Below are 20,771 nucleotides of genomic sequence, written 5' to 3'. Positions count from 1 at the left end.
TTGGACACCTGAGAGGTACCTTAAACTACCTTTCCTTTCAACATTTGTGATTCTGCTTCTTTTATATCTCTTTAACCAGGCCATTGGTCATTTTCTGGACCATCTCCAACCAGAGGTGACCACAACTATCACTCAGGTATGGACCATGAGCATTACGTAAGAGGAAAGAGCATATTTGCTTATGTTTCTAGTGCTACACATTAGGCCCTAGACCCTGGGTAGATAGGTGGGTGAGTGAATGGTGAAGTAAAAATTGTCTTTGGTTAATATTTTTTCTTATTATCCGGGAGTAACAATCAGTGATCTATCACTTTCTTATCTGTTAAATTGGACCACTTAGTGAGAAATAATGATGGTGATAATGATAAAAATACTAATGATAGCTAGCTATATAAATATATCAGGCATTGGGCCAAGTGTTTTATTTTTATCAGAGTAACAATGTACCTGATAAAATGTTGTGGTTTTCCCACAAACATATTATTTTGAAAAATTTAAAAGATGATCGAGAGCTTTCCTGGTGGTGCAGTGGTTGAGAATCTGCCTGCCAATGCAGGGGATACGGGTTCGGGTCCTGGTCTGGGAAGATCCCACATGCTGCGGAGCAACTAGGTCCGTGAGCCACAACTACTGAGCTTGTGCGTCTGGAGCCTGTGCTCCGCAACAAGAGAGGCTGCGACAGTGAGAGGCCCGTGCACCGCGATGAAGAGTGGCCCCTGCTTGCCACAACTAGAGAAAGCCCTTGCACAGAAACGAAGACCCAACACAGCCAAAAATAAATAAATAAATTAAAAAAAAAAGATGATTGAAAAGTTGAAAGAAAAGTACAGTGAACATCTACATACCCTTTATCTAGTCTCACCAATTACATTTTGTTACATTTCTTTATTTTCTTATCTCTGTCAGTCTATCAACTATCTCTCTATCTACCTACCCATCTATTATCTACCTATCTTATTATTTATTTTTGCTGAATAATTTAAAAATATATTACAGATATTGTATTGCTTTATACCTATATACTTCATCATGTATCTCCTAAGAATTAAAGGCATTCTTCTATATAATCATAATACCATTATAATAACTAAGGAATTTAAAGTTAATTCAACACTATCATCTATTATGCAGTCCATATTTAAATTTCATGTACTTAGTTTAAAAGAATAAATATCCATATAAGTCTTTGAAGGGAAGACAGCATTTTTCCTTTCTCTTGATTTTTTTTCTCCCTCAGGCAACCATTTCCAACTCTTTTAGCTGTTTTCTTCCAGTATTATCCATGTTTCTAAATAACATGTTTATTTTGTTTTTTTTTTAAATCTACTTACCATTTGTTAACTTCTTTTTGTGTAAGAAGAGGATTTATCTCTCTTATCTCCCAAAACACATTTCTTTCTATCTTCCTAATATGATTATATTATCATTTTTGGGTAATATTAGTATTCAGTATTTATGTTATTATGGTTGTATTAATCTCAGCTTGAGTTACATAGTGTATCATGATTACATTTCTTTTCTTGTACAACTTTGTTGTTTTCCTTGGGTTATAATTGCCCTGATTTGTCATTTACTTGGTTTTCTATGTACCTATCACTATTTTATCCCCAAGCTCCCTGGCAGAATTATAATTTTCTCTTAAATATGTTGACACGTAAAATTATGTATTGATTTAATTCTTGGTCCTCCTGCTCAAACTTGGTTTCTCGCTCGTCTGTCACACTGGAACTTCCCTTCATCATCACATTGGAAATTCCCTTGACTCTCTCCTGTATTAAATTCTTGATTCCCTGGATGCCAGGCTTTCTCTTTTTTGATTTGCTCCCTCATCTTGGTGGAGAACATCCTTTAGCAGTTTTCTGAGGAAAGGTTCATGGGAGGCACTATTTTTGAGATCTTGTATGTGTGAGGTGATTTTCTATTATATCCTCCCACTTTCTTAAGAGTTTGGCTGAATATAAAATTATAGAATGGAGATCATCTCTCCCCTGATTCTCAGGATTTTTAACGTATTTCTCCATTGTTTCCGCCTTGCAGTGTTGATATTGAGAAGTCTGATGCTAGTCTTGTTCCTGATTTTTTGAGTGTCAGTTGGTGGGTGATGTTTTCCATCCTTTGTTCTGGTACTTGGGGACCCTTTCAATCTGGAAATTCATGTCCTGGTTTATTGTTTCAATAATTTCCCCTCTTGGTTTCTCTCTTTCTGGAGCTTCTGTTATTTTTTTAAACTTTTTATTGGGGTATAGTTGATTTACAATGTTGTGCTAGTTTCAGGTGTGCAGCACAGTGCATCTGTTACACATGTATATACATCCACTCTTGTTTAGATTCTTTTCCCACATAGGCCGTGACAAAGTATTGAGTAGAGTTCCCTGTGCTGTACACTAGGTACTTATTAGGAGCTTCTGTTATTCAAATATTGGCTGTTCTCATTGGTGTTATAATCTTCTTGTACTTTCCCCCATTTTTCACTTCTCTGGTGCTCTGTGCGTCTCTTTGGAGGTTCCCTTAACTTACTCTTACAACTGTTCTACTGAGGTGTACTTGTTATAATATTTTTAGTTTTCAAGAGTTCTTTTAATATTTCTCTTTAATCATTATAAGTTCTTGTTTTAAGGATACAATAGTTTTCCCTATATCTCTGAGGATATTAGTTACAGGTTTTTAAAAAAATCTATCAATACCTTGTTTCTATTTCCCAATTTTTCCCCCCCTGCTTTGCTTATGTTAGTCTTTCTTCCATGATAGAGCAGTTCCTCAAACATCTGGTGAGCCCCAGTGCCTTTCATATTTAAAAGGGAGGCACCAAAATGCTCAATGGAAGTTCCATGCGTATAGCTTTATGGACTAGTGACTTCCCAGTATTGCTACTAGGGAAAGAAAGGAAGAATGGTGAACCCAGGCAGACAGGATTACAGACCCCTACACTTAGGTGAGGGATCTGCATGAATCCTCAAATCCCAACTGAAGCCCCTTAACTTATTTGGTGTTGAACCTCATGAACTAGCAGAGTGCCTGGCTTGCAGAGGGCATAAATCAATGACTGAAGCATAAGCAAATCACTAAATTTTGGAATTACACATATCATATCTTGTTTAACTTCCATGTGTTCATACCCAGATCCCTGTGTATTGCTTCTGGCACTTCTGGTCTGAGGTGCTCTAGAGAGGCTGGAGATGAATGGTAGGTATAACCCATAAAAAGAAGTTATAGAGATCTGTGTTTGTCAGTCAGGGAAACTGAGCCTTGAACAGAGATGTCTTCTCTCCTTTTGTAACATCAGTGTCTTCAGTGGGGACTCACCAAGTTCTTGATATGGAAGCTCCCTGAACATTGAACACAGTCAGTTTAGACAAACTTCAATACATTTCATCTTATCAGTGGAGGACCAGCTCCTGAAACTAGTCCCCCCCACCTCAGAAAAGGGGGGCAAACGCTTATAAACAGGCATAAATGCTGTGGACCTGCAGCCCCTTCTCCAATATCCCAACATCAGCAGTGCATGTTCATGCTAAAGTGAGGAGAGGTTGGGTCTTGTCTGCACCTTCAGTGAGGAATCCATACATATATCAGGCAACCCAAACATATAGCTGACATTTACTAGGCACTTACTATGCACCACAAACCACTTTAAGCCTTTTGTAGATTAACTTATTTTATCCTCTCTAGACACCATGAGAAGATAACTTTATTTCATAGCTATGAAACAGAGGCACAGAAATTATAAGTTATTTTCCCAAGATCACATAGCTAATAAAATGCCCATATTAGTTATCTATTGCTGCGTAACAAATTACCAGTAGTACCCCCTTATCTGCAGTTTCACTTTCTGTGGCTTCAGTTACCCATGGTCAACTGTGGTCCAAAAATATTAAATGGAAAGTTCCAGAAAGAGACAACTCATAATTTGTAAGGTACATGTCATTCTGAGTAGTGTGATGAAATCTCTCGCCATTCTGCTCTGTCCTGCCCAGGACATGAGTCATCTGTTTGTCCGGTGTACAATAAGATATTTTGACAGAAAGAGAGAGAGATAGAGGGAGAGAGAGACCACATTCAGAAAACTTTTATTACAGTATAATTGTTCTATTTTATTATTTGTGATTATTGTTAGTTTCTTACTGTGCTTATAGATTAAATTTTATCATAGGTATTATATATAGGAAGAAACATAGTATATGTAGGGTTTGGTACCATCCATAGTTTCAGGCAACAACTGGGGGTTTTGGGACGTATCCCCCCGTGGATAAGGGGAGAGTATTGTATTCCCAAATCTAGCATCTTAAAAAAACAAAATTATTTCACAGTTTCTGTGGGTCAGAAATCTAGGTATGGCTTAGCTGGGTCCTCTTGCTCAGGGTTCCTTACAAGGCTGCAGTCAAGGTGTCCACTAGGGCTGCTAGTCATCTCAAGGCTCAACTAGAGGAGGATCCGTTTCCAAGCTCACTCACGTGGCTGTCAGAAGGATGCAGGTCCTTGGGTTTGTTGGACTGAGGGTATGTGATTCTTACCATAGGGCAGCTCAAAACATGGCACTTGGCTTCCATCAGGGCCAGCAAGAGAAAAAGCAAGAGAGCGAGAACAAGATGGCTGCTAGAATCTTTCTGCAACCCAGTCTTGGAAATGACATCCCATGATGGTTGCCATAGTCTCCTCAGAAGAGAAACAAGCCTTGAAGTCCAGTCCTTGCTCAAGGGAAGGAGATTACACAAAGGAGTAAATATGCCAGCTGGCTGGAATCACTGGCAGTCATTTTAGAAGCTGCCTACCACCATGGCAATGATGTAGGCAGTGAAGTTCCAGAGCTGCCTTCCTAACACCAAGCTGTTTCACAAGATGCAAAGGAATGGTAAACACAGAACTCAGGAAAATCGTTTTTCCCTTTGATGGCAGGAAGGAGATAGGATGAGGAGGAGCATATAGGTGGATGTAGCAATACTGATGATATCCTAGTTTTTAAGGCGGTATTCACTTTACTATACACTGTATAACTCACACGCAGATTACATATTTTCTTTTGGATGTACCAAATATTACATGACAAATTATTATTATTTTATAATTTGTTTACTTGTTTCCTTGTGGAAAGAGATAAGAGCAAACACTCACTCTCAAGAATCAAGCATCTCTGTGTGCTTCAATTGGTGATATGCAACAGGATTGCACATGAGAAATGACTGGGAAACTTTTTCTTTTTTCTTCCTTTTGTATTTATTTATTTATTTTTGGCTGCATTGGGTCTTCGTTGTTGCGCACGGGCTTTCTCTTGCGGCGAGCTGGGACTACTCTTCATTGCGGTGCGTGGGCTTCTCATTGCAGTGGCTTCCCTTGGTGTGGAGCATGGGCTCTAGGTGTGCAGGCTTCAGTAGTTGTGGCTGGTGGGCTCTAGAGTGCAGGCTCGGTAGTTGTGGCACACGGGCTTAGTTGCTCTGCAGCATATAGGGTCTTCCCGGACCAGGGCTCGAACCCGTGTCCCCTTCACTGGCAGGCAGATTCTTAACCACTACTTCACCAGGCAAGCCCCAAACTTTTTCTTTTTTAATTAATAGATTTTATTATTTTTTTAGAGCAGTTTTAGGTTTATAGAAAAATTTAGTGGAAGGTACAAAGAGTTCCCCATCTCTAGTTTCCCCTGTTATTGAAGTATTGCATTATTGTGGAACATTTGTTATAATTGATGACAATATTTATACATCATTATTAACAAAAGCCTGTAGTTTACATTAGGATTCACTCGCGTGTTGTACGTTCTATGGGTCTTGACAAATGCATAATGGCAAATATCTACCATTATAGAATCATAAAGAATAGTTTCACTGCCCTAAAAATTCCCTTTGCTCCACCTATTCGTCCCTTCCTCTCCCCAACTCCTGGCAATCACTGATCTTTTTACTGTCTCTGTAGTTTTGCCTTTTACAGATATCATATAGTTGGAATCATACAGTATGTAGACCTTTCCAGACTGGCTTCTTTCATTCAACAATATGCATTTAAGTTTCCTCCGTGTCTTTACATGGCTTGATAGGTCATTTGTCTTTATCTCTGAATAGTGTTCCATTGTTTGGATATACTACAGTTTAACTATTCACCTATTGAAAGACATATTTGTTCTCTTGGCAATTATGAATAAAGCTGCTATAAACGTTTGTGTGCAGGCTTTTCTGTGGATACATTTTCAACTCATTTGGGTAAATACCAAGGAGTGCAATTACTGGATTTTGTATTAAGAGTATGTCTGGTTTTGTAAGAAACTGCTAATCTGTCTTCCAAAGTGGCTGTACCATTTTGCATTCCCACCAGAACCTAATGAGTATTCCTGTTGCTCCACATCCTTGTCAATATTTGTTGTCAGTGTTTTGGATTTTGCCATTCTAATAGGTGTGAAGTGGTATCTTGTTTTAATTTGCAGTTCCCTAACGGCAGGTGATATTTAGCATCTTTTCCTATGTTTATTTGCCATTTTTATGTTTTCTTTGGTGAGGTGTCTGTTTAGATCTCTTGCCCATTTTTAAAGTGGGTAGTTTTTTTCTTGTTAAGTTTTAAAAGTTCTTCATATATTTTGAGTACAAATCATTTATCAGGTATGTGTTTTGCAAATATTTTCTTCCATTGTGGCTTTTCTTTTTTTTCATTCAACAGTGTGTCTTGCAGAGCAGAAATTTTTAGTTTTAATGAAGTTTAATGAATAAACATTTTTTTCATTCATAGATTGTGCTTTTGGTGTTGTATCTAAAAGTTCATCTCCAAGCCCATGGTTACATGGATTATCTCTTATGTTATCTTCTAGTTTTATAGTTTTGTGCTTTACATTTATATCTGTGATCCATTTTTGAGTTAAATTTTGCAAAGGGTGTAAAGTTAGTGTCTAAATTCTTTGTTTGTTTTTGCATGTGGCTGTTCGGTTTTTCTAGCAACATTTGTTGAAAAGACTATCTTTTCTCCATTGTATTGCCTTTGCTCTTTTGACAAACATCAGTTGGCTGTTTGTGTGGATCTATTTCTGGGCTCTCTATTTTGTCCCATTAATTTATCTGTTCTCTCACTAATACCATGTTATCTTGATTACTTTAGCTTTATAGTAAGTCTTTAAGTCAAGTAGTGTCAGTCCTGTGACTTTATTGCTCTCCTTCAGTATTGTGTTGGCTATGGTAGGCCTTTTGCTTCTCCATATAAACTTCAGAATCATTTTGTTGATATCCACAAAATAACTTGCTTGGATTTTGACTGTATTGTATTGAATCTCTAGGTCAAGTTGGGAAGAACTGACATCTTAACAATGTTGTCTTCCTATACATGAGCGATGATGATTTTTAGACAGCTTTATTGAGAGATAACTCACATTGCCACACAATTAAACCATTTAAAGTGTAGATTTCAATGTTTTTTAGTATATTCACAAGTTTGTGTAACTATCAACACTATCTAATTTTAGAAACTTTTTGTCTCCCTAAAATAAACTCCATGCCTGTTAGTACTCCCCATTTCCTCCCAACCACTGCTCCAGCCCAACCACTAATATACTTTCTCTCTCTACAGACTTCCCAATTCTGGACTTTTCTGGACATTTTATATAAATGGATAGTTCATATAAACACAAGGTGTTGTTTTTTGAGACTAGCTTCTTTCACTTAACATAATGTTTTCAAGGTTCACGCATATGGTAGTATGTATCTGTACATTATTTGTTCTTATTGTGGAATAATATTTCATTATATAGATATACCAGATTTTATTTAACCATTCATCAGTTGATGGGCACTTGGATTGTTTCTACTTTTTGGCTGTTATGACTAATGCTGCCGTGAACATTTGTGTACAAGCGTATGAATATATGTTTTCATTTCTCTTGGGTATATGCCTAGGAGTGGAATTGCCGAGTCACATGGTAACTTTATATTTAACGTTTTGGGTAGCTGCCAAACTCTTATGCAAAGTGGCTGCACCATTTAAAAATCGGCCAGCGATGTGTGAGGCTTCTAATTTCTCCACATTCTTACCAATGTTTGTCATTGCCTGTATTTTAAATTATAGCCACTGTAGTGGGTGTAAAGTGGTATCCAATTGTGGTTTTGTTTTGCATTTCCCTATGAATAATGACGTTGAATATCTTTTTATGCACTTATTGATCATTTGTATATCTTCCTTGGAAAAATATCTATTCATATCCTTACCCACTTAAAAACTGTGTTATTTGTTTTTGTCATTGTTAGTTTTAAGAATTTTAAAATATATTCTGAATATAAGTCCCATATTAGGTATAAGATTTGCAAATATTTTATTTCATTCCATGGGTCATCTTTTCACTTTCTTGATGGTATCATTTGTGGCACAAAAGTCTTAATATTGATACAGTCCAATTTCCTTTTTTCCCCCCTTTTATTGCTTGTACTTTTGTTATAGTATTTAGAAACCATTACTTAATCCAAAGTCACAAATTGGCTTCTATGTTTTTGTTTAAGACTTTTATAACTTAGCACTTATATTTAAGTCTATGATCCATTTTGAGTCAATTTCTGTATATAATTGAGGTAGGAGTGCAAATTTATTCATTTGCTTGTGGATATCCAGTTGTCCCAGCTTCATTTGTTGAAAGAGTGTTCTTTCTCCATTGAGTTGTCTTGCCGCTTTTGTTGAAAATCAACTGATTATAAATGTAAAGGTTTATTTCTAGACCCTCAATTCCATTCCATTGATCTATCCTTATGCCAGTACCACACTGTCTTGATTGCAGTGTAATTTTGCAGCAAGTTTTGAACTTGGGGAGTGTGAGTCTTCCAACTTTATTTTACAAGATTCTTTTGGCTATTCTGGGTCCCTTTAATTTGCATATGAATTTGAAGATCAGCTTTTCTGTTTCTGCAAAAAAGGAAGTTAGGATTTTGATAGGGGTTGTGTTAAATCTGTAGATGAATTTTTTGAGTATTGCTATCTTAATATTAACCCTTCCAATCCATGAACATGGAATGTCTTTCCATTCATTTATATCTTTAATTGCTTTCAACAATGTTTTGTAGTTTTAAGTGTACAAGTCTTGTACTTCCTTTTCCTGACTATGTTATTCTTTTTCATTCTATTTCTTAGTATGAAAAAGCATGCTATTGTAAATGGAATTGAATTCTTAATTTTTCCCATAATGTTTATTGCCAATGTATAGAAATAAAACATTTTTATAAATTAATCATGTGTGTTGCATCTTTGCTGAGTGCCCCCCCCCCCGCCCCAGTGCAATATTGAATAGAAGTGGCAAGAGTGGACATCCTTGTCTTGTTCCTGACATTAGGAGAAAAGCGCTCAGACTTTCACCGTTAAGTAAGATGCTGTGGGTTTTCTTCGATCCCTTTAGCAAGTTGAAAAAGTTTCCTTCTATTTATAATTTCTTGAGGTTTTTTTTTTTAATATTGAAAGGTTATTGGATTCTGTCAAATTATTTTTCTGCATCTTTTGAAATGATATATTTTGCCATTTATTCTATTAATATGGTGCGTTACATGAATTGATTTTCGGATAGTAAACTAATTTGCCTTCCTGGGGTAAATCTCAGTTGATTATGGTATAGAATCCTTTTCACATGTTGCTGACATCAGCTTGTTAGTATTTTGTTAGTGATTTGTGCAAATATATTCGTAAGGGATACTGGTATGTAGTTTTCTTGTGACATCTTTGTTTTGTTTTGATATCGGGGTAGTAATGACCTCATAGAATGAATTGAGAAATGTTTGTCTTCTATTTTTTAGGAAGATTTCATGAGGGATTGGTACTGATTCTTCTTTGAGTTTTGGTAGAATTTACCAGTGAACTTATTTGGGCCTCGGCTTTCCCTTGTGGGAAGTTTTAAAATTACAAATTTGATTTCTTTACTTGTTACAGGTATATTCAGATTTTCTATTGCTTCTCAGGTCAGTTTTGGTAATTTGTGTTTTTCTAAGAACTTCCTATTTCATCTATTTTATCTGATTTGTTGGCATAAAGTTATTTGTAGTATTCCTTTACAATTCTTTTTATTTCTGTAAGGCTGGTAGGGATGTTCTCATTTTCATTCCTAATTTTAGTGTCAAGTATTCTTTCTCTGCTTTTTTCTTGGTCACCCTAGTTAAAGGTTTGTCAATTTTCTTAGTCTTTTTAAAGGACCAAATTTTTGTTTTTATTTTTTTAAAATCATTTTTCTATTCTCTATTTCATTTTTTCTGCTCTAATCTTTATTATTTCTTTCCTTCTGCTTTTTTTAGGGGTTTAGTTTACTCTTATTTTTCTAGTTGAAAGAGTAGGTTATTAATTTGAGTTCTTTCTCATTTTTAAAAAAATAGTTTTTGGGCTTCCCTGGTGGTGCAGTGGTTGAGAGTCCGCCTGCCAATGCAGGGGACACGGGTTCGTGCCCCGGTCCAGGAAGATTCCACATGCCACGGAGCGGCTAGGCCCGTGAGCCATGGCGGCTGAGCCTGCACGTCCGGAGCCTGTGCTCCGCAACGGGAGAGGCCACAACAGTGAGAGGCCCGCGTACCGCAAAAAAAAAAAAAAAAAAAAAAGTCCCTCTATCTGTAGTAACATGAAACCTCTTCCCTATAGGCAAACTGGGAATAGAGTGATTGGGTCCCCAGTCATCTCAGCCTGCTGAGCCTAGAGTAGAGCTTTTCCCCTATAAGTAGGGGCTGAGTGAGGGAAGGGAGACTGGTCCTCTCTGCAGCATCAACCAGAATAGAACTTCTGCAACCTGGGGCTGGGGAGGGGGATGAGCAAAACCAGTGGACTGCCCCCTGACAAGATGAAACAGGAGCTCCACACTGGGAGCTGGAGGGAGAGGGAGCCCTCTTCTTCTTGGACACATTGACTTGGGGCAGCGCTTCTGTAATGTAGAGCTGTGGGGTAGGGGGTAAGGGAGTGAGTTGTGGCTCAGATACCATAGACTCTCACTGTTCTTACTGAGGTTTAGTAGATTTTCTAGAGTGAATGTTTCTCCCATTGCTGTACATATTTAGGACAATTTCTAGAGACTTTAAATAATTTTTTAAAAATAATTTTCACCAATTAAATAGTTGTTTTGCTGGAGAGAGAGAGAGTCTGCCAAGCTCCTTTTGCACCTTTCAGGAAGTACTTCCCCTTCATGTATATTTTTAAAAGAATAAGTAGGACTAGGTGTAGCTTGCTTGGGTTGAACACCACCCAGCTATTCTCGACAGTTGAGGTTGCTGTGACCAGAAAGGAGGAAAAATGAGACACAGTCCTTGGTGGCACTAAATTATAAAGAAATAGAAGTTGGCTGCTGATGGGTTTCCCTGGTGGCGCAGTGGTTAAGAATCCGCCTGCCAATGCAGGGGGTATGGGTTCGAGCCCTAGTCCGGGAAGATCCCACATGCCGCGGAGCAACTAAGCCCGTGTGCCACAACTACTGAGTCCACATTCTGCAACTACCGAAGCCCATGCGCCTAGAGCCCGTGCTCCACAACGAGAGAAGCCACTGCAATGAGAAGCCCACATACCACAGCAAAGAGTAGCCCCTGCTTACCGCAACTAGAGAAAGCCTGTGCACAGCGGCAAAGACCCAACACAGCCAAAAATAAAATTAAAAAAAAAAAAAAGAAGAAGAAGTTGGCTGCTGAGTGGCCACATATTTGCCTTTCACTTCTCTGAGAAATCAGTCTCGTTACTCAGCAACTCAAAATTATGGCAGCAGTAAAAGTGCAATTGCATTTGTGTGAAGGCCTAACGTAGCCTAGTGCTTTGGATTGCTGTATAAGCTCAGTGCACAAATGCCAAGGCAGGAGGTTGATTAGCAAGAGGCCATTGATTTTTAAAAAAATCAAATTATGTAGTTAAAAGGGAAAGTGGAACTTGGTAGAAATGAAGAAATGCCATTCCCAAACTGGGTGACTCTTGTTGGAAGAAGACCTAGTTAGCGGTGGGCTGATGTAGGCCAGGGAGGTCTCAGATCCAGAGGGCAGGCATGTTTACCAGGGAAGGAGATTCACTTGGTGGCGGTATGATCAGAAGCCCAAGGGTGTTGCACCAGCCAGGCAAGGACGTGCCAGGATGGAGTAGTCTCAGCAGGTGGTTAGCTTGCTGCTTGCAGGATACCCCCTGCACCTCGGCCCCTCATAGCCTTGGGAAAATGCATGCTGAGGCATGAGACAGATCCCCAGTGTTCATGGGGCACAAGATCAGAATGGGTCCAAGCACCAAGGCTGACAAGATGAATCTTGAACAGCAGGCTATGGGCTTCTTAAATTCTTCTAAGTACCAGATGATTGGGTTTTGAGCCTGGGGTTTAGCTAAATCTGTGGTGGAAGCTGATTGGCTATAGCTGTAGGCATTTGAGACTCTTGGGGACAGAGAATTATGTAGGAGAATACAGCTCTCCTTAGTTGGCAATTCAGGTAATAATAATAATCACAGTAGTCATAGTAGTAGTGACAGCAACAGCACCTATATACCACTTATAATGTGCCAAGCTCTCTTTCTAAGCATACATTTAATCTTTAGGAAAATCTCATGAAGTAAGTAACATTATTACCCCATTTTAGAGATGAGAAAGCTAGAGGCATAGAACATTTAAGTAGTTGGGCCTGTATTGCACTGCCAGCACTTATTGGAGACAGAGCTGAAACCCAAGCATCTGCTCCATGGTCCATATCTTCCTACTGCATCTATCACATCAGATGATTTCTGAACTTTTTTACTCATCCCTAAGTGGGAAGAACAATAGATACCTCATCAGAATGTAGAGAAGATTAAATATCTGTGAGAGTACATGTAAGCCAGAAATTATGCTCCCTACGTTCATTATTCGTGATTGCTACAATCCCCAGGCTACCCTCAAATACAACCCCTCTGCCTGCTTCTTCTTCTTCTTTTTTTAAATAAATGATTGCTTTTATTTATTTATTTTTCATTGCGCTGGGTCTTCATTGCTGTGTGAGGGCTTTCTCTAGTTGCGGTGAGTGTGGGCTACTCTTCATTGTGGTGTGTGGCCTTCTCATTGTGGTGGCTTCTCTTGTTGTGGAACACGGGCTCTAGGCGCATGGGCTTCAGTAGTTGTGGCACGTGGGCTCAGGAGTTGTGGCTCATGGACTCTAGAGCGCAGGCTCAGTAGTTGTGGCACACATAGGCTTAGTTGCTTTGTGGCATTTGGGATCTTCCTGGACCAGGGATCGAACCCATGTTCCCTGCATTGGCAGGCGGATTCTTAACCACTGTACCACCGGGGAAGTCACTGCCTGCTTTTTTTTTTTTTTTTTTAACATCTTTATTGGAGTATAATTTCTTTACAATGTTGTGTTAGTTTCTGCTGTATAACAAAGTGAATCAGCTATATGCATAGATATATCCCCATATCCCCTCCCTCTTGCATCTCCCTCCCACCCTCCTTATCCCACCCCTCTAGGTGGTCGCAAAGCACCGAGCTGTGCTATGCAGCGGCTTCCCACTAGCTATCTATTTTACATTTGGTAGTGTATATATGTCAATGTTACTCTCTTACTTCGACCCAGCTTACCCTTCTCCCTCCCCGTGCCCTCAAGTCCATTCTCTAGGTCTGTGTCTTTATTCCTGTCCTGCTCCTAGGTTCATCAGAACCATTTTTTTTTTTTTAGATTCCATATATATGCATTAGCACATGGTATTTGTTTTTCTCTTTCTGACTTATTTCACTCTGTATGACAGAGTTTAGGTCCATCTGCCTCACTACGGATAACTCAATTTCGTTTCTTTTTATGACTGAGCAATATTCCATTGTATATATGTGCCACATCTACTTTATTCATTCATCTGTTGATGGACACTTAGGTTACTCCCATGTCCTGGCTATTGTAAATAGAGCTGCAATGAACATTGTGGTACATGACTCTTTTTGAATTATGGTTTTCTCAGGGTATATGCCCAGTAGTGGGATTGCTGGGTAATATGGTAGTTCTATTTTTAGTTTTTTAAGGAACCTCCATACTGTTCTCCATAGTGGCTGTATCAATTTACATTCCCACCAACAGTGCAAGAGGGTTCCCTTTTCTCCGCACCCTCTCCAGCATTTGTTGTTTGTAGGTTTTTGATGATGGCCACTGACTGGTGTGAGGTGATAGCTCATTGTAGTTTTTTTTTGTTTTTGTTTTTTGCGGTACGTGGGCCTCTCACTGTTGTGGCCTCTCCCGTTGCGGAGCACAGGCTCCGGACGCGCAGGCTCAACGGCCATGGCTCACGGGCCCAGCCGCTCTGCGGCATGTAGGATCTTCCCGGACCGGGGCACGAACCTGTGTCCCCTGCATTGGCAGACGGACTCTCAACCACTGCGCCACCAGGGAATCCCCTCATTGTAGTTTTGATTTGCATTCTCTAATGATTAGTGATGTGCATCCTTTCATGTGTTTGTTGGAAATCTGTATACCTTCTTTGTAGAAATGTCTATTTAGGTCTTCTGCCCATTTTTGGATTGGGTTGGTGTTTTTTTTTTCCATATTGAGCTGCATGAGTTGCTTCTAAATTTTAGAGATTAATCCTTTGTCTGTTGCTTCGTTTGCAAATATTTTCTTCTATTCTGATGGTTGTCTTTTCATCTTGTTTATGGTTTCCTTTGCTATGCAAAAGCTTTTAAGCTTCATTAAGTCCCATTTGTTTATTTTTGTTTTTATTTCTATTTCTCTAGGAGGTGGGTCAAAAAGGATCTTGCTGTGATTTATGTCATAGAGTGTTCTGCCTATGTTTTCCTCTAAGAGTTTGATAGTGTCTGACCTTACATTTAGGTCTTTAATCCATGTTGAGTTTATTTTTGTGTATGGTATTAGGGAGTGTTCTAATTTCATTCATGTATATGTAGCTGTCCAGTTTTCCCAGCACCACTTATTGAAGAGGCTGTCTTTTCTCCATTGTATATTCTTGCCTTCTTTATCAAAGATAAGGTGACCATATGTGCATGGGTTTATCTCTGGGCTTTCTATCCTGTTCCATTGATCTATATTTCTGTTTTTGTGCCAGTACCAGACTGTCTTGATTTCTGTAGCTTTGTAGTATAGTCTGAAGTCAGGGAGCCTGATTCCTCCAACTCTGTTTTTCTTTCTCAAGATTGCTTTGGCTATTTGGGGTCTTTTGTGTTTCTATACAAATTGTGAAAATTTTTGTTCTAGTTCTGTGAAAAATGCCATTGGTAGTTTGATAGGGATTGCGTTTAATCTGTATAGTCATTTTCACAATGTTGATTTTTCTAATCCAACAACATGGTATATCTCTCTATCGTTTGTATCATCTTCCCTGGTGACCGAGCTGGTGGCCGAGGACGGGAGCTGGGTGCACATGGTGGGCATGGCGCACTTCAGCGATGACAGCATAAAGGACATGGTGAAGACCATCTGGGAGGTGCAGCCTGACGTGCTGAAGGTGAACTAGTGTACACTGCTGCGTGAGGCCAAGGACATCAGCCTGGAGGAGCTGCAGTAGGCCATAAGGCAGAACGGGATCATGTCGGAACTCATGCAGATGCTGCTGCTGAAGGTGTCCGCCCACATCACTGAGAAGCTGGGCATGGTCCCTGGAGGTGAGTTCAGGGAGGTTTTCAAGGAGGCCAGCAAGGTGCCTTTCTGCAAGTTCCACCTGGGTGACCAGCCTATCCCCATCACCTTCAAGAGGGCCATTGCCACCCTCTCCTTCTAGCAGAAGATCAAGCTGGCCTGGGGCCTATGTTTCCTGTCAGACCCTATCGGCAAGGATGATGTGGAGTGGTGCAAGCAGGACTCCCTGGAGCAGATGATGGCTGAGATGATCGGCGAGTTCCCCGACCTGCACTGCACCATTGTGTCTGAGCGGGACATCTATCTGACCTACATGCTGAGGCAGGCGGCCTGGTGCCTGGAGCTGCTGCATGCCTCTGATGCCGAGTGCAGAAAATGCGTCCCCTCTATGGTGGTGGGCATTGTGGGCATGGGCCATGTCCCTGGCATCGAGAAGAACTGGACCACTGACCTCAACATCCAGGAGACAATGATGGTCCCCCTGCTCTCCGTCTCTGGCAGAGTGTCTTGGCTGACCATGAAGGCCACCTTTTTGGGCCTCCTGGGCTACGGCCTGTACTGGATGGGGCGCCATGCCAGCAGCCTGGTTTTGTCACTGCCTGCCACCCAGTACTGCCTGCAGAGGGCCCCCGAGGCCTGGTCACACAAGTAGGAAGGACAGAGGGAGCCACCACGTCCGTCCAGGGGGCTGCCTGTGGCTGCTCCTGTGACACAGCCAAGGGGCACAGGGGCTGGCCTCCTAAGGAGCTCCTGGGTGCCACCCCCCATGGGGGTCCAGCTTAGCCTCGCCTGCCCTCTCCCAACTGGCCCAAATAAAGAATTATTTCACTGTCAATAAAATAAAATAAAATAAAATAAAATAAAATAAAATAAAATGAAATAAAATAAAATAAAATAAAACAAAACTACCCTTCATCAGTGTCTTATAGTTTTCTGCATACAGGTCTTTTGTCTCCTTCGATAGGTTTATTCCTAGGTATTTTATGCTTTTTGTTGCAATGGTAAATGGGAGTGTTTCCTTAATTTCTCTTTCAGATTTTTCATCATTAGTGTATAGGAATGCAAGAGAGTTCTGTGCATTAATTTTGTATCCTGCTACTTTACCAAATTCATTGATTGGCTCTAGTAGTTTTCTAGTAACATCTTTAGGGTTCTCTATGTATAGTATCATGTCATCTGCAAACAGTGACAGTTTTACTTCTTTTCCAGTTTGGATTCCTTTTATTTCTTTTTCTTCTCTGATTGCTGTAGCTAAAACTTTCAGAAATATGTTGAATGATAGTGGTGAGAGTGGGCAACCTTGTCTTGTTCCTGATCTTAGAGGAAATGCTTTTAGTTTTTCACCATTGAGAATGATGTTGGCTGTGGATTTGTCATATATGGCCTTTATTATGTTGCAGTAGGTTCCCTCTATGCCTACTTTCTGGAGGATTTTTATCATAAATGGGTGTTGAATTTTGTCAAAAGCTTTTCCTGCATCTATTGGGATTATATATGTTTTTTATCCTTCAATTTGTTAATACGATGTACCACATTGATTGATTTGCATATATTGAAGAATCCTTGCGTTCCTGGGATAAACCCCACTTGATCATGGTGTATGATCCTTTTAATGTGCTATTGGATTCTGTTTGCTAGTATTTTGTTGAGGATTTTTGCATCTATGTTCATCAGAGCTACTGGCCTGTAGTTTTCTTTTTTGTAACATCTTTTTCTGGTTTTGGTATTAGGGTGATGGTGGCCTCATAGAAAGAGTTTGGGAGTGTTCCTCCCTGTGCTATATTTTGGAAGAGTTTGAGAAGGATAGGTGTTAGCTCTTCACTAAATGTTTAATAGAATTCACCTGCAAAGTCATCTGGTCCTGGACTTTTGTTTGTTGGAAGTTTTTTCTTTTCTTTTTGTTGGAAGATTTTTAATTGCAGTTTCAATTTCAGTGCTTGTGATTGGTCTGTTTATATTTTCTATTTCTTCCTGGTTCAGTCTCAGAAAGTTGTGTTTTTCTAAGAATTTGTCCATTTCTTCCAGGTTGTCCATTTTATTGGCATAGAGTTGCTTGTAGTAATCTCTCATGATCCTTTGTATTTCTGCAGCGTCAGTTGTTACTTCTCCGTTTTCATTTCAAATTCTGTTGATTTGGGTCTTCTCCCTTGTTTTCTTGATGAATCTGGCTAATGGTTTATCAATTTTGTTTATTGTCTCAAAGAACCAGCTTTTATTTTATTGATCTTTGCTATTGTTTCCTTCATTTCTTTTTCATTTATATCTGATCTGATCTTTATGATTTCTTTCCTTCTGCTAATTTTGGTATTTTGTTGTTGTTCTTCTTCTTTCTCTAATTGCTTTAGGTGAAATGTTAGGTTGTTTATTTGAGATTTTTCTTGCTTCTTGAGGTAGGATTGTATTGCTATAAACTTCCCTCTTAGAACTGCTTTTGCTGCATCCCATAGGTTTTGGGTCATTGTGTTTTCATTGTCATTTGTTCCTAGGTATTTTTTTATTTCTTCTTTGATTTCTTCCATGACCTCTTGGTTATTTAGTAGTGTATTGTTTAGCCTCCATGTGTTTGTATTTTTTATATTTTTTTTTCTGTAATTGATATCTAGTCTCATAGCATTGTGGTCAGAAAAGATACTTGATACTATTTCAATTTTCTTAAATTTACCAAGGCTTAATTTGTTACCCAAGATATGGTATACCCTGGAGAATGTTCCATGAGCACTTGAGAAGAAAGTGTATTCTGCTGTTTTTGGATGGAATATCCTATAAATATCAATTAAGTCCATCTTGTTTAATGTGTCATTTAAAGTTTGTGTTTCCTTATTTATTTGCAGTTTGGATGATCTGTCCATTGGTGGAAGTGGGATGTTAAAGTCCCCTACTATGATTGTGTTACTGTCGATTTCCCCTTTTATGGCTGTTAGCACTTGCCTTATGTATTGAGGTGCTCCTATGTTGGGTGCATAACTATTTACAATTGTTATGTCTTCTTGGATTGGCCTCTTGATCATTATGTAGTGTCCTTCTTTGTCTCTTGTAATAGTCTTTATTTTAAAGACTATTTTGTCTAATATGAGAATTGCCACTCCAACGTTCTTTTGATTTCCATTTGCATGGAATATCTATTTCCATCTCCTCACTTTCAGTCTGTATGTGTCCCTAGGTCTGAAGTGGGTCTCTTGTAGACATTATATATATGTGTTTTGTTTTTGTATCCATTCAGCCAGTCTATGTCTTTTGGTTGGAGCATTTAATCCATTCACATTTATGGTAATTATCGATATGTATGTTCCTAGTACCATTTTCTTAATTGTTTTGGGTTTGTTTTTGTAGGTCTTTTCCTTCTTTTGTGTTTCCTACCTAGAGAATTTCCTTTAATCTTTGTTGTAGAGCGGTTTGGTGGTGCTGAATTCTCTCTCTCTTTTTTAAAAAATTTATTTATTTTATTTTTGGCTGTGTTGGGTCTTTGGTGCTGTGTGCAGGCTTTCTCTAGTTGTGGTGAGTGGGGGACTACTCTCTGTGTGGTACACGGGCTTCTCATTGCGGTGGCTTCTCTTGTTGTGGAGCACGGGATCTAGGTGCCTGGGCTTCAGTAGTTGCAGCACGTGGCCTCAGTAGTTGTGGCACACGGGCTTACTTGCTCCACTGCATGTACGATCTTCCTGGCCCAGGGCTTAAACCCGTTTCCCCTGCACTGGCAGGTGGATTCTTGACCACTGTGCCACCAGGGAAGGCCAGTGGTGCTGAATTCTCTTAACTTTTGCTTATCTGCATAGGTTTTAATTTCTCCATCGAATCTGAATGAGATCCTTGCTGGGTAGAGTAATCTTTGTTGTAGGTTTTTCCTTTCATCACTTTAAATATGTCCTGCCACTTCCTTCTGGCTTGCCAAGTTTCTGCTGAAAGATCAGCTGTTAACCTTATTGGGATTCCCTTGTATGTTATTTGTTGCTTTTCCCTTGCTGCTTTTAATATTTTTTCTTTGTATTTAATTTTTGATAGTTTGATTAATATGTGTCTTGGCGTGTTTCTCTTTGGGTTTATCCTGTATGGTACTGTCTGTGCTTCCTGGATTTGATTGACTATTTCCTTTCCCATGTCAGGGAAGTTTTTGACTATAATCTCCTCAAATATTTTCTCAGACCCTTTCTTTTTCTCTTCTTCTTCTGGAACCCCTATAATTCGAATGTTGGTGCGTTTAATGTTTTCCCAGAGGTCTCTGAGATTGTCTTCAATTCTGTTTTCTTATTCTTCTCCCTGGTAGTTATTTCCACCATTTTATCTTCCAGGTCACTTATCTGTTCTTCTGCCTCAGTTATTCTGCTATTGATTCCTTCTAGAGTATTTTTAATTTCAGTAAGTGTGTTGTTTGTCACTGTTTGTTTGTTCCTTAGTTCTTCTAGATCCTTGTTAAATATTTCTTGTATTTTCTCCATTCCATTTCCGAGATTTTGGATCATCTTTACTATCAGTACTCTGAATTCTTTTTCAGGTAGTTTGCCTATTTTTCCTTCATTTATTTGGTCTTGTAGGTTTTTACATTGCTCCTTCTTTTGTAACATATTGTTTTGTCATTTCATTTTTTTTTTTTGATGGGTGGTGCTGTGTTCCTGTCTTACTGATTGTTTGACCTGAGACGTCTAGCACTAGAGTTTGCTGGCAGTTGGATGGAGCTGGGTTAGGAACTCTTGGAGACCTCACTCCGATCAATATTCCCTGGGTTCTGAGGTTCTCTGTTAGTCCAGAGGTTTGGACTCGGAGCTCCCACCACAGGAGCTCAGACCTGACCTCTGGCCTGGGAAACAAGATCCTGCATACTTCGTGGCATGGTAAAAAAAGAAAGAAAGAAAGAAAGAAAGAAAGCAGTACAATATCAAAGAATAAAAAACAAAATAAAATTAGAAAGATAGAAAATATATTAGGAAAAATAAAACTATAATTGAAACAATTGCAACAAAGTATAACAAAACCTGAACAGAAAAAAGGAAATAAATAAAGGGGTGGGGGGAAACAAACCAAACGGAGAGAGCAATAACAAAGTATAAAGGATAAAATAAAAGTAGAAAAATAAAAGATTTATTAGGAAAAATAAAAATATAAAAGAATGAGCAACAATGAATCAACAAGGTAAAACAGAACCCCAATCTAAAAGAGGAAAAAAAAAAAGGCTTGGCTATGGGGGCAGAGTTTAGGCGGGGGTGGAACTTAGGCTTCAGCAGGACCTAGGCGGGTGGGGGGGTCACGTTTGAGCGTGGAGCGAGGCCTAGGCTCAGGACCCATGGAGCCGGA

General features: G+C 39.3%; 1 pseudogene across 1 annotated transcript in view; it reads left to right on the top strand.

Moving 5' to 3' along the window:
* The window catches only part of LOC307185728 (traB domain-containing protein-like), a 78,687-nt pseudogene extending 62,539 nt beyond the window's left edge, over positions 1-16,148 (top strand). The window contains exon 2 of the transcript in view: positions 15,043-16,148. The product of the transcript in view is annotated as a traB domain-containing protein-like (transcript). The remainder of the gene's footprint in view (positions 1-15,042) is intronic.
* Positions 16,149-20,771: the final 4,623 nt, after the last annotated feature.

Source organism: Stenella coeruleoalba (assembly GCF_951394435.1).
Source record: "Stenella coeruleoalba genome assembly, chromosome: 1".
In the NCBI taxonomy this organism is placed as follows: Eukaryota; Metazoa; Chordata; class Mammalia; order Artiodactyla; family Delphinidae; genus Stenella; species Stenella coeruleoalba.
Note: the sequence above shows the minus strand (reverse complement) of the source record. Positions and strands in the feature narration are given on the sequence as shown.